This window comes from Chiloscyllium plagiosum, chromosome 33 (genome assembly GCF_004010195.1).
Source record: "Chiloscyllium plagiosum isolate BGI_BamShark_2017 chromosome 33, ASM401019v2, whole genome shotgun sequence".
NCBI lineage: Eukaryota > Metazoa > Chordata > Chondrichthyes > Orectolobiformes > Hemiscylliidae > Chiloscyllium > Chiloscyllium plagiosum.
The window spans coordinates 39455173-39469501 of record NC_057742.1 but is presented as its reverse complement, the minus strand read 5'-3'; the positions used below and the strand labels follow the sequence as shown (position 1 = coordinate 39469501).

The 14329-nt window shown below is 42.5% G+C and overlaps 1 protein-coding gene across 3 annotated transcripts in view; it reads left to right on the top strand.

Moving 5' to 3' along the window:
* Positions 1 to 14329, top strand: part of LOC122540028 (corticotropin-releasing factor receptor 1-like) — a 345294-nt gene that overhangs the window by 20966 nt on the left and 309999 nt on the right. For 2 of the 3 annotated variants that reach the window (XM_043675340.1, XM_043675337.1), the window contains exon 2: positions 4259 to 4578. The exons of the other annotated variant lie outside the window; for it this stretch is intronic. The gene's annotated coding sequence lies outside the window, so the exon portion shown is untranslated. The remainder of the gene's footprint in view (positions 1 to 4258; positions 4579 to 14329) is intronic. 3 annotated transcript variants of the gene reach the window in all.

Sequence of the window (14329 nt, the reverse complement as noted above, 5' to 3'; positions counted from 1 at the left end):
TGCACAGGAATTTATCTACTGTGTATGACATAATAATTGGGTTTCTTGCCTAGAAGTTTTTAGATTAGATTAGATTACTTACAGTGTGGAAACAGGCCCTTCGGCCCAACAAGTCCACACCACCCCACCGAAGCGCAACCCACCCATACCCCTACACATCCACCCCTTACTTAACACTACGGGCAATTTAGCATGGCCAATTCAACTGACCTGCACATCTTTGGACTGTGGGAGGGGACCGGAGCACCCGGAGGAAACCCACGCAGGCACGGGGAGAATGTGCAAACTCCACACAGTCAGTCGCCTGAGGCGGGAATTGAACCCGAGTCTCTGGTGCTGTGAGGCAACAGTGCCACTATGCCACCGTGCCGCCCACTCCATATAACCTGCAATATCAGATTGAGCTGATAAATTTGATTAACAGATGGTACATAGGCAGAACAGATGGTGCAGGCAGAAAAAAGGTTTACCTCAAGGTAGTGTTTTTACAGTCATGCTGTTCAATATTTATGCCAAAGACTGGCCCACCAGAAGTTTTCTCAACACTGATGATTTGTTTATCTTAGGATTACTCGTTAGACATAATAAAGAAGTCCTTTGCCAGTGTGCTAGTGAGCTAACTGCAGTAGATACTTTGTTATTAGTTTGTAGGTCAACTCTGAAACATACCGAAATCTTTTCATCCTAGCAATAAAGATGCAAAGGGAGAACTTAATATATTTTGGCATAGCAAAACAATAGACATTTGCTCTGGCCCTATGTTATTCAGTAGCTAGATGGGTGTCTTATTTAGGAAAGTTGTCACATTCCAAGATATTGAATGCAATCCTCAACAGAATTGTCACTGGTTGCCAGAAATCTATGAAACTGACTGATCAAAACTAGTAGCTGATGTTGTTCCATCTTTTATAAGGAGGTAGGTTACATCATAGTGAGTCATAGAGTCAGACAGCATAGAAGGATGCCCTTCAGCCCACTAAACTACACTTGGTGCATAGCCTACTGTGCCCTGGAATTTTAAGTACTCATTTAGATGCTTCTTAAAAGTTATGAGAGTATTTGCGTCCACCACTCTCTCAGGCAACATGTTTCATACTATCTCCCTCTAGATGAAAAGATTTTTCTGCAGATCTCCTGTAAATCACATACTTCTAACCTTAAACATATGCACTCTGCCCTTAGACACATCTATCACGGGGAAAGATTCTCACAATATACTCTGACTATGCCTCTCATAATTTTCTATCCCTCACTCAGATTCCCCCCTCAACTTCCTCTGCTTCAGGGAAAATAAACCCAGCCTATTCAGTGTCCCCTCTGAACTGACACTTTTACATCCCAGCCATAAGCTGGTGGATCCCCTCTATATTTTTTCCAGTGCAATTATGTCCTTCCATTGGCGTGGTGACCAAAATCACACAACACCAGGTTATAGTCTAACAACAAAATTCTGTTTCAATTGTGTCTTCCACAATCACCTGATGAAGGAGCGGTGCTCCAAAAACTAGTGCTTCCAATTAAACCTGGTGTTGTGTGATTTTTAACTTTGTACACCCCAGTCCAACACTGGCATCTCCAAATCAAGAATGCACACAGTATTCCATTTGTGACCCAATAAATGTTTTAGAGTTATACAGTCCTACAGAGACTTCGGCCCAACCTGGTCCATGCTGACCAAAATGCCCATCCACGCTAACTCCATTTTCCTGCCCTTGGCCCATATCCTTCTGAACTCTTCCTATCCATGTATTTGTCCAAATGCCTTATAAATGTTGTTAACGTACCTGCTTCAACCACTTCTACTGGCAGCTCATTCCATATGCGTGGCACCCTCTGTGTAAAAGTCTTGCCCCTCTGGTTCCCTCTTATACTTTCCCCTCAAACCATAAACTGATGCCCTCTAGTCCTCAATTCCCCAATCCTGGGAAAAAGACTCACCTTATCCATTCCTGTCATGATCTCATGCACCTCTTTAAGATCTCCCCTCAGTCTCCCACTCTCTAAAGAAAAAAGTCTTGCTTGTACAACCTTTCCCGATAACTCAGACCATTGAGTCCAGGCAACATCCTTGTAACTTTCTTCTGCACTCTTTCCAGTACAGCACTCTTTGCTTCTGATAGCAAGGTGACCAAAACTGAACACAATACTCTAATGTGGCCTCACTAACATCCAGTACAACTGCAACATAACTTCCCAACTTCTATACTCAATGCCCTGACTGATGAGGGCCAGTGAGCCAAAAGCCTTCTTCAACACCCTGTCTACCTATGACTCCACTTTCAGAATACTATATACCTGAACTCCAAGATCCCTTTGTTCCACTACATTCCTTAAGGGCCTATCATGGATCACAAAACTCCAACCTTGATTTGACTTTCCAAAATGCAAGCCCTCACACTTACCTATATTAAATTCCATTTTGCTATTTCTTGGCCCACTTCCCCAGCTGATTGAGGTCCTGCTGTAATGTCTGATAACCTTGCTTATTGTCCACAAGAAGCCCTTCTTCATTCCTGAAGAAGGGCTTATGCCCGAAATGTTGATTCTCCTGTTCCCTGGATGCTGCCTGACCTGCTGCGCTTTTCCAGCAACACATTTTCAGCTACTGTCCACAATACCATCTATTTTAGCTTCATCTGCAAACTTACTAATCATGCCTTGTACATTTTCATCCAAATCATTGACATAGAAAATAAAAAACAATGGGGCCAGGGCCAACCCCTGAGGCACTCCACTAGTCACAGGCCTCCAGTCCGACCTTGTAAAGTTAGAAACGAGAATTCCTTGTAACTGTATTCTACACCCTGACAAATGAGGACAAACCACCCTGTCCACTTCTGCTGATACCTTCAAGAGTTTATGGACTTAAGAAACAAGGTTTCATTCCTCAGTACTCCCTTGGGACTTATCATTCATTGTGTAAAGCATTTCCTTATTCTATCTTCCAAAATGCATCACCTCACACTTGGCAGGATTAAATTCCATCTGCCATTGTTCTGTCCAATTTACCAGTTGATTCATGGCGGACTGTCACCCAATACCATCCTTCTCACTGTCACCAACACCACTTGTTGAATGAACAGAGCAGACCAGTGACTCTTTCAGAAAGCGTCAATGAGAAACAACCTGATTGCAGGGACAGCTTCCAACATACTGTCCAGCCCCTACCCAGTAACCACCTGGACTGCTAACCTATTGATTGGTCAACAGATCTACATGTGGAGGCACATGAGCTATGGTATGGCCCTTCCTATCAAGAGTCAGTGAAAGTCAATCTATGTGACTGTGTCTCAATTGTATTAGGACAGGTGTTGGCTGCTGCAAAGTCCTAATGCATATAAAATATAGAACATTACAGCACAGTACAGGCCCTTCAGATCTTTATGTTGCACCAACCTGTGAAATAAATCTGAAGTCTATCTATCCTACACTAATCCATTCTCATCCATATGTCTATCCAATGACCATTTAAACGCCTTTAACATCGACGAGTCTACTACTGTTGCAGGCAGTGCTTTCCATGCCCCTACTACTCTCTGTCTGAGTAAAGAAACTACCTCTGACATCTGTCCTATATCTATCACCCCTCAGTTTAAAGCTGTGCCCCCACATGCTGGCCATCACCATCCGAGGAAAAAGGCTCTCACTGTCCAGCATCTCTAATCCTCTGATTATCTTATGTCTCAATTACGTCACCTCTCAACTTCTCTCTAATGAAAACAGCCTCAAGTCCCACAGCCTTTCCTCCTAAAACCTTCCCTCCATACCAGGCAACATCCTGGTAAATCTCCTCTGAACTCTTTCCAAAGCTTCCACATCCTTCCTATAATGCAGTGACCAGAACTGTACACAATATTCCAAATACCGCCACACCAGATATTAGTACAGCTGCAACATGATCTCATGATTCCGAAACTCAGTTCTTCTTCTAATAAAACCTAACACACTGTATGCCTTCTTAACAACCCTATCAACCTGGATGGCAACTTTCAGGGATCTATGTACCTGGACACCAAGATCTCTCTGCTCATCTACACTACCAAGAATCATACCATTAGCCCAGTACTCTGTTACTCCTTCCAAAGTGAGTCACTTCACACTTTTCCACATTAAACTCCATTTGTCACCTCTCAATCCAGCTTTGCAGCTTATCTATGTCTCTCTATAACCTACAACGTCCTTCATCACTATCCACAACTCTACTGACCTTAGTGTCATTTGCGAATTTACTAACCCATCCTTCTATGCCCTCATCCAGATCATTTATGGTGTTGGAGACAGTGAAGAGGATGGTATCGGGTGACATTCTGACATTAATCAAGTGACAAACAACAGTGGACCCAAAAAAGATCTTTGCAGTACCCATTGGTAACTGAAGTGGGAAATCAGCCAAACAAATTCTGTCAACTGTGACTGCAGAAAGGCATTAAACGATGAAAGTTCTTCAGACATACTTTCTATTTTCAGAGCATGCACCTCTTCAACACTTCAGACAGAGCCTTCACGCACTGATAGGTGTACCAACATGGCAAATAAAAGATCAGGAATTCCCTCCTTCACCTATTCCACCACTCACAGGTAAATAGTTGTAACTCAATATTGGAATTATTTTCACACAATCACTTAGTGAATGAAAAACACAGACTGTTCCAAAAACCTAACAACAGGAAACACCAACAAAGCCAGTAGGAAAGATGTAAATGTTGTCGATTGGTCACGAGAAGACAATATCAATCCATGGCAATGTCAAAACTTCCATCTGTTAGGATTTAGCAACAGTGAACGTGTTGATCCTAATACGATCAGACTGTCATAGCAACGTGTCACCTGAGGTTTGGGCATTACCAACAGCCCAATGTGTTCATAGCTTGATAACAGGCATATCCCAGCTGCTTTTACACTCCTACCTATGCTACCAAAACAATGCTCCAAATCTGACACCAATCTCTCAAGTAAACCATTGTCAAGTAATACTGAATTGCTGATGAGCTTTGAGTCAATGCGACATGAATAAAGCCAAGCCTGTCCAATTAAAGCACTGGACACCTCTCATGAATGTGCCCCGAATCTCTGTCCTTCACACATGGAAAATTATACAGACAATTTCACTCACTTGACCTGCATTTGAAACTTATGATCTCAATTCTGCTAATAAGAGAGTCCCACCCGAAGAAAGGTTAGTCACCTTCAGGATTCATATGCTAAGTGATTTTATTAGAACCTCTCAAATAATGTGCAGGTATCCCTCTCAATGTGGTAGTCTGAATAGATGACTACTGGGATTGATGATACCCGGAAGGAGTGCAGTCCAGACTTTGTTGCCAATTGGCAAATGACTGTAGAGGAAGAAACAGCAACGTGTAGAGATGCAGTAATTATCTGAGATTCAATTGATTCTATTAGGACAGACAGGACCAGTCATTGTGAGGCAATCATACTGAGTTGTCTCCATGGTCTCAGGTTAATGGCATATGGAGGAGGTTCCAAATATTCTGCAGGGGCAGGGAATGAGTTAGAAGTTTCAGGTATTCATAGTACCATGTATAGAAAAAGCAGATATTGGAGTTCTATAGTCAGATTTTCAGATGCATGGATGGAAGTTCAAACGTAGCATCTCAAAATGCCACACACTATCCAGATTAGAAATAGGAATATGAGGTAGATCAATGTGTGACTTGAGGCAATAGTACAGTAGGGAATGCTTTAGATTCTTGAAGCACTGCAACTGGATCTCTTCAAAGAGACAGCATCTCTTTAAAGATACCTCAGAAGGCTAGGACCAATGTACTTATGGGAGGTGCATTAGTGTGTTCAGGAGGATTTAAGGCAAATTGTCAGGGGATGGGCACCAGCATATAGGAGGAGTAAATAAGGCATATAATTGTCTCAGCTCCAGAATATCTCTGCAGTTGCTCCTCAGGGTGGTGTCCTAGGCCCAAGCATCAATGATCTTTCCTCCATCATAAGGTCAGAAGTGAGGTGTTCACTGATGACTGCACAATGTTCAGCACCATTCACAACTCCTGATACTAAAGCAACAATGTCTAACTGCAGCAAATCCTGGGCAATATCCCATGAATGAAGAATTAAAACCCAAGCAGTGACAATATCAGATGTAACAAGGGAATGGAACACTTCCATATTAGCATACTAACAAGTGCTGATAACAATAGGTTTATATTGCAGGTATGCAGACATACACAGCTGTGTACGAGGTTGGTAAACTATAGGTACAAACACTCCTGTATCATTATAATGCAATGGTTCTAATGGGTACATGGCTTTAAAATGGTGAAGTTCAACAATTCCAATGGTTCTTGATTTTCAAGGGTGCAAACTGTTCCAAAAACCTAACAGGAAAAAAAATATTGCTTAGAGAATTATTAGAGCTTTTACAGCAACGAGAAAGGCCCTTCAGTCCATCACATACACACCAGTCATCCAATATCCATCTACTCCAATCCCGTTTCCCAGCATTTGGTCCATAACCATGTATCTCATGGTGTTTCAAATACTCATCTAAATACTTCTTAATAGTCCTGAGGTTTCCACCTCAACACCCTTTTTGGCGATGAAGTCCCGACATCCACAACCTTCTGAGTAAAAGAAAATCTGAACTGCTGTCTGCACCTCCTGCTCCTTAGCTTAAAACTGTGCCCCTGGTTTTGCTCCCTCTCCAAAGGGGAAATATTTCTCCATATATGCTCTATCAATGTCACTCATAATTTTGTACATCTTTATTAGGTCACGTCCCAGCCTTCTCTACTCTGAGGATAACAGTCCCAGTATCAAGTCTCTCTGCACTGATGATTGAGGCAACTGACTGGTGAATCTCCTGTGCACCCTCTCCAGTGCAATCACATGCGCTATAGTGTGGTGACCAGAACTACACACAGTACACTGCCTCTGATCTAATGTCTTAAATAGTTCCATCATAACCTCCTTGCTCTTGCATTCAATGCCTTGACAAATAAAGGAAAGTATCCGATATGCCTTCTCAACCGCCTTATCTACCTGTCCTGCTATCTTTAAGGATCTATAGTCATGCACACCAAGGTCACACTGATCTTCTGTAGTTTTAATCATGGAACCCCGACAGTATAGAATCAGGCCATTTGGCTCAACAAGTCCACACCGACCCTCTGAAGAGTAACCCTACACAGACCCAATTCCCCTACCCTATTACTCTACATTTATGCCTAACTAATGCACCTAACCTACACATCCCTGATCATTACAGGCAATTTAGCATGGGCAATTCACCTAACCTGTGCATCTTTGCATTGTGGGAGGAAACCGGAGCACCTAGAGGAAACCCATGCAGACACGGGGAGAATGTACAAACTCCACACAGACAGTCGCTTGAGGCTGGAATCGAACCTTGATGCTGTGAGGTAGCAGTGCTAACCATTGAGCCACCGTGCCACCCTAGGTACCTACCATTCATCATGTACTCCCTTGCCTGTTTATCCTCTCAAAATGCATCACCTCACATTTCTCAGAATTAAATTCCATTTGTCACTCAGCCCATCTGACCAGCCTGTCTACATCATCGTCTGTTGTCTCAGGCTATCCTCTTCGCTATTTACCGTACCACCAAATTTTGTGCTGACTTACTGTCATACTTCCTACATTCACGTTTAAATCATTAAATATACAACAAGCAGCAAGGCAGCCAGCACTGATACAGGCTTCCAGTCACAAAACCACCCTCCTAACCATCACACTCTGCATCCTGTTAGTAAGTCAGCTTTTGGATTTCCAAATTGTCCTGGATCTGATGGGGTCTTAGCTTGTTAATTAGTCTGCTTTGTGAGATCTTGTTAAATGTCTCCCTGAAGTCCATGTAGACTACACCAACTGCATTACCCTCGTCTAAGGAGACAGCCTAGTACTAATATCACTGCACTGTTAACCCAGACACACAGATAACATTCTTGGAGACCCAGGGTTTGAATCATGCCATGGAAGATGGTGAATTTGATTTAAATAAAGAATATCCAGAATTAAGAATCTAATGATGACCATGAAGTGATTGTTGGAAAAGATCCATGTCCTTTAAGGAAGGACATCCTTATCTGGTCTGGCCTATGTGTGATTCTAGACCCGCAGCAAGGTGGTTGACTGTTTACTGCTCTTTGGGCAATTAGGGATCGGCAATAACTGCCATCCTGGAACAACGCCCTTATGTGAACAAATAATATCCAGAATGATCTCCCAGCCTCTTGAAACTCAAGGTGAAGCCTGGTATAGACTAGAGCCAAGGTCCGATGTGAACTGGAGGCTAGGCCCGGTGTGGATTGGAGCCAAGGCCCGGTGTGGACTGGAGGCTAGGTGTCAGCATGTCCAGGTTGGGAGACTGTGTTCTGAACATCTAGTTCTGCAATGCCGGTGTTCTTTTTCTTTATTTTTCCCAGGTCTTGTCCCTGAAGAAGCTGTACCTAGGTATCTTTATACCTAAGATGATGTTGTAAATAGTGACTTCTAAACTTTTCATTGTACTCATTTCAGTACATGTGGCAAAGAACAAAGACCAATACAGTATAGGAACAGGCCATTTGGCCCTCCAATTTTGCGCCAACACATGTTGTGCTTCCATACTAAAATTGTCTTCCCTTACAAGATCCATATCCCTTTATCCAGGTGCTTCTTGAATGCTGCCATTCTATCTACTTCCAGCATTTCCTCTGGCAACACGTTCTGGACATTCACCACCCTTTGTGTGAAAAACATACCTCACACATCTCTTTTAAACTTCCGCGTTCGCACCTTGAACCTGTGTCCCCTAGTAATGGACCCCTCCACCCTGGGAAATAGCCTCCATCCATGCCATTCTCAATCTTATAAGCTTCTATCAGGTCGCCCCCTCAAGCTCCTGTGTTCCAGTGAAAACAAATCCAGTCTATCCAAACTTTCTTCATAGCTAAAATCCCCCGTACCAGGCAACATCCTAGTAAACCTTTTCTGTACTCTCTCCAAAGCACTCACATCCTTCTGCTAGTGTGGTGATCAGAATTGTGCACAATATTCCAAGTATGGCCTAGGTAAAGCTCTATGAAGCTACAGCATAACTTGTCTATCCTTACACTCAATGCCCCTTTCAATGAAGACAATAAAGCTAATTCTAATGCTAAAAGTCTACTCACTTAGTCACCTCCTCTAAAAGATTCAATCAAATTTGTTTGAAATGATCTCCCCTGATAAAGCTATATTGAATATTTTTGATGAATCCATGGCACTCCAAGAAAGATTAATTCTGATCCTCATAATGTTTTCCAATAATTTCCAGACTGATTCACTGTTTGATTCACTAACCTATAATTCCTGGTTTATCCTTATTATCCTTCTTGAATAATGGTACCACTTTAGCTGTCCTCTGGTCTCTGTCCTGCAGCCAAGAATATTTGAAAATCAGTGTCAGGGGGCACTGCAATCTCCCACAACAGCCTGAAATACATCTCATCTGAGCCTGAGGACTTATCCACTTTCAAGCAAGGTAAAATCATGAAAACCTCCTCCCTCTCAATGCTAATTTGCTCCTGTAAATCACAGTCAGCCTCCCTTCTGAACTGCTGAGGAAGGGTCACTTAACCTGAAATATTATCTCTCATCTCTCTCCACCGATGCTGCCCGACTTGCTTAGCTATTCCAGCAATTTCTATTTTTGTCTTTGATTTACAGCATCCGCAGTTCTTTCAGTTTCCATTTGATTACAGCTGGAAAGCAAAAATGATCACATGATAAAGAGTTGGGGACTAGGAGGACATTCCATAAGTCTTCAAACAGCAAGAGAGACAGAGAAGCAAATCTTCAGGGACATCATAGATGTGCGAGGAGTTTAGAGTGACAAAATTAATAATTACTTACCTAAATATTGATTTTGAGAAGATTAGAGCAAAGGCAAAGATGGGGAGAAATTTCTAAAATGTGTTCAGGGAACTTCCTTGATTAGTATGTTCTTGGTCCAATTAGGAAGGAGGCTTTCTCGACAACACGGCTCCCTCTACAAAGCAATGTGATCACTTTGCAGTAGACACCCATTCTATCCACAAGATTTATTCCAGTCTTCTGGTTACAGTCCACTTCAGTACACCATCCTGCTCTCATGCTCACAGGTCCTAGTCCTGCTTCTGCAATGCATTGATGCTCAACACAAAGTGGAAGAACAGCTTTATTTTTAATTCATAGTTTTCAGGAGTCAGCACTAAGTTGAATAACTTCAAATCGTAAACTCTATCCTCTGATTTGATTGTCTTTCTCATAGTTTTGCTTTCAGTCACAGCCCATTTTGGTCAGCTATATATTCAGTTGCTCCCTCAGACCTATTGATTGTCTACACATCACTACTCCCTTTGACTTTTGTTCTATGATCTGTTTGATCCCAATAACTCTTCCCTGAACTGCTCTTTTGTTCCACTTGCTTCTCCCCACTTTTCGAATAGATAAATCCCATCACATTTCCACTTCTCTCTTCTGAAGAAAAGTCACATTGTATCTGTAAGACTATAAGTCAGAGGGGCAAAAATAGGCTATTTGGCCATTGGATTTAGCTCCACAATGCAGTAAGTCATGGCTGATCTGATCATCCACAATTCCACTTTGCTGCCTTTTCCCCATAACCCCTGACTTCCTTACTATTAAATGTCTTTCTATCTTAGACTTGAATACAATTAATGATCCAACCTCTACAATGCTCTATGGTAAAGAATCTCACAAATTCATCACCCACTGAGAGAAAGGATCTTCTTCATCTCTGAGATTATGCCCTGTTGTATCCTGTCAAACCCCCTAAGAATCTTATAAGTTTCAATAAGTTCGACTCTGATTCTTCTAAACATCAATGAATTCAGGCCCAAACTACTCAACTTCACCCCATAAGACAGTCTCTCTGTACCCAGAATCAGCCTAGTGAATTGGCTCTGGACTGCTTCCAAAATGAGTATATCTTTCCTTAGATAAAAAGACGGGAACTGTTTGCACTACTGCAGCTGTGTCATAGAGTCATACAACATAGAAATGGGCTTTTTGGCCCACCATGCCTATAGCAACGAATAAACACCAAATTACATTAATCCCATGTACCTGATCTTGCTCTATAGCCTACTGTGCACTGGCATTTTAAATGCTCATCCAGAATCTTTATAAATGTTGTGAGAGTGGCTGCCTCCACCACCCTCTTAGGCAAATGCCATCTAATCCTTTCCTTATTACACTTCCTAAAAGGCATCACATCACACTTGCTACTTGCGGAGCGTTTCAGAGAACACCTCTGGGACACCCGGACCATCCAACCCAACCACCCTGCTTGAATTTACTAACTGCTTTCCCAACCTGCTCTGCCACACTCAATGATTTGTCTGGAAATGTCTCACCTTGACCTCTTTCCACCTATCACATTTCCGACACCCCTCCCCCAAATCCCTCCTCCCTACCTTTTATCTTAGCCTGCTGGACAAACTTTCCCCATTCCTGAAGAAGGGCTTATGCCCGAAACGTCGATTCTCCTGTTCCCTGGATGCTGCCTGACCTGCTGCGCTTTTCCAGCAACACATTTCCAGCTCTGATCTCCAGCATCTGCAGACCTCACTTTCTCCATCACATCACACTTATCAGGGTTAGCTTTCATTTGCCATTGTTCTGCCGAATGTACCAGCTGATCATTACTAGACTGTAGCCTGAGGCCATCCTTATCTCTGTTAATAACAAACTTAAATTTTCATGTCATCTGCAAACTTACACCTTCTATATTCGCATCCAAATCATTACTGTACATTATGAGTGGCATGGTGCCTCAGTGGTTAGTGCTGCTACCTCACAGCACAGAGAGCCAGGTTTGATTCTGTCCTCAGCCGACTGTCTGTGTGGAGTTTTCACCAGCTCCCTGTGTCTGCGTGGGTTTCCTTCAGGTGCTCCAGGTTTGTCCCACAGTCCGAAGATGTGCAGGTTAGTTGGAATTGCTATGCTAAATTGCCCATGGTGCCCAGGGATATGCAAGCTAGGTGGATTAGCCATAGGAAATGCAGGGTGACAGAGATAGGGTGGTCTGAGTGTGATTGTGGTGCTGGAAAAGCAGGGCAGGTCAGGCAGCATCCGAGGAGCAGGAGAATCGACGTTTCAGGCATCATTCCTGATGAAGGGCTTATGCCTGAAACGTTGATTCTCCTGCTCCTCAGATGCTGCCTGACTTGTACTTTTCCAGCCCCACACTCTCGACTTTGATCTCCAGCATCTGCAGTCCTCACTTTCTCTGGGTCTGAGTGTGATTATCTCCAGAGGGTTGGTGTGGACTCAATGGGACAAATGGTCTGCTTCCATACTGTAGGGTTTCTATGATTCTATAGCAAACTGCAAGGGTCTCTGCACCAAGAGTTGCGGTCTGACTAATGCCTTGTATAACTTGGCATGACCTCTCTATTGTTATACTCTATTCCCTTTGAAATAGACTTATCAATGCTGTCAAGCCTGCTGAGCTTCTTCAGCACTTTTTGGTTTGATTTTCAAAAGGAGACACTGCTGACCTGGTGTGGGGATGAGGTGGGAATGAATGAAGTTTCTGTTGGGAGAACACTGGGGTGAGAGTGACCATCATGTCACGAGCTTTAAATTGGCAGGTAAAAGGGCAGAACAATGTTTCAAAATTGTATAAATTCAATGGGATGATAGAGCGAGCCACTGTAATACTGTACCAAAGACTGACAGAAATGTTTTGACAGAATAACGGGTAATCTTTTAAAGACATTTCAGGGCCATGCTTCATACATTCCAACAAGAGGGAGAACAGGGCAATCAAAAGCAGGCCTCTTTGGATAATGAGGAAGATAAGAGACTACGATGAAGCAATAAAGAAGAATGTATCATATCAGGTGAATTCCTCAAGCAGGAAGTAGGTGAAATGCAATTAGTTATAATGGGAGGTGAAAAGGAGACGAAGGGAGCGTTTGAGAATAGAACAACGTTAACAGAGAGAACCTAAAAATGTCCTCCGGCATGTAAATAGTCAGCAGGAAGTGACAGCAAGGTTCCAATTAGGGACATCTATGTTTTGCATTGGGCAAGGCTAGAATACTTAATGAGTTCTTTGCACTGGTGTCTACTAAACAAACAGATGGTGGTAAAATATTGATCGAAGCGGAGCCAGTAGAGATAAATGGATGGCATGTAAAATGGACAGGCAGGATTCACTGGAGAGGTTAGCGATCTTAAAGTGAATAAGTTTCACGGTCTGAATTGCTTGCATCTAGGTTGCTAGGGAAGTGGGATTTCGATAGGGATTGGTATAATCATTTAATGTTTGCTAACCATGGAGAGGGTTCCTGAAGATTGGAGTATAATATTCTTAATCAAGGAAGGGTCTAACGACAGTAAATGTTTTAAAAAACACTTAATTAGAAAAAGTGAACAATGAGTGGGAGCAACAGATCATGTGATCCCTGGATAACAAGGGATATACGGGATTGGATAAAGAGAAAAAGGGAGGTTAATGGCAGATATCAAGGATGACAAACAGCAGAAGCCTTAGAGTACAACAGAATGCCAGAGAAAATTTGAAAAGGAGATTAAGAGAGCAAAATGGGGTCTCAAAAGAATAATGGCAGGTAAAATAAAAGGAAAATACTAAATTATTTTAAAAATACATTTAAGGATGAAGGAACATTTCCTATCTTATATTTGCACAAGAAGCATTGACCTTGAAGCCCAAGTTCAAGTCCTACATGCTCCAGACGTGTGTCATGATGTGTTTGAAGAGGTTGCTTAAAGCAAATTTGGTGCTAGAGAGAGAGAGCGAGAGAGAGAGAGAGCGAGAGCTCACAGTCAGAATAGAAGTGCAATTTTCATTTGAATTGTAGTTGCTGTTGATACATTTTTCATGTCAAAACATTGAAGTCCTTAATATCCAGCTTAAGAGAATCAGTCAGTGTAATATATATAAGGCCCAAAGTTTCTCAGATGCTTTACTGACAACAAGCTGAATATTGTGATTGGCAACCTACAATCCCATGACTTCTGCCACCTAGAAGGATGAGGGCAGTAATTACTTGGGAACACCATCAGTTACAAGTTGCCCCGTAAGGCATTTGATAAGGTTCCCCATGGTAGGCTTATGCGGAAAGTCAGGAGGCATGGGATAGAGGGAAATTTGGCCAATTGGATAGAAAACTGGCTAACCAGTCGAAGTCAGAGAGTGGTGGTAGATGATAAAATTCAGCCTGGAGCCCAGTTACAAGTGGAGTTCCGCAGGGATCAGGTCTGGGTCCTCTGCTGTTTGTAATTTTTATTAATGACTTGGATGAGGGAGTCGAAGGGTGGGTCAGTAAATTTGCAGATGACA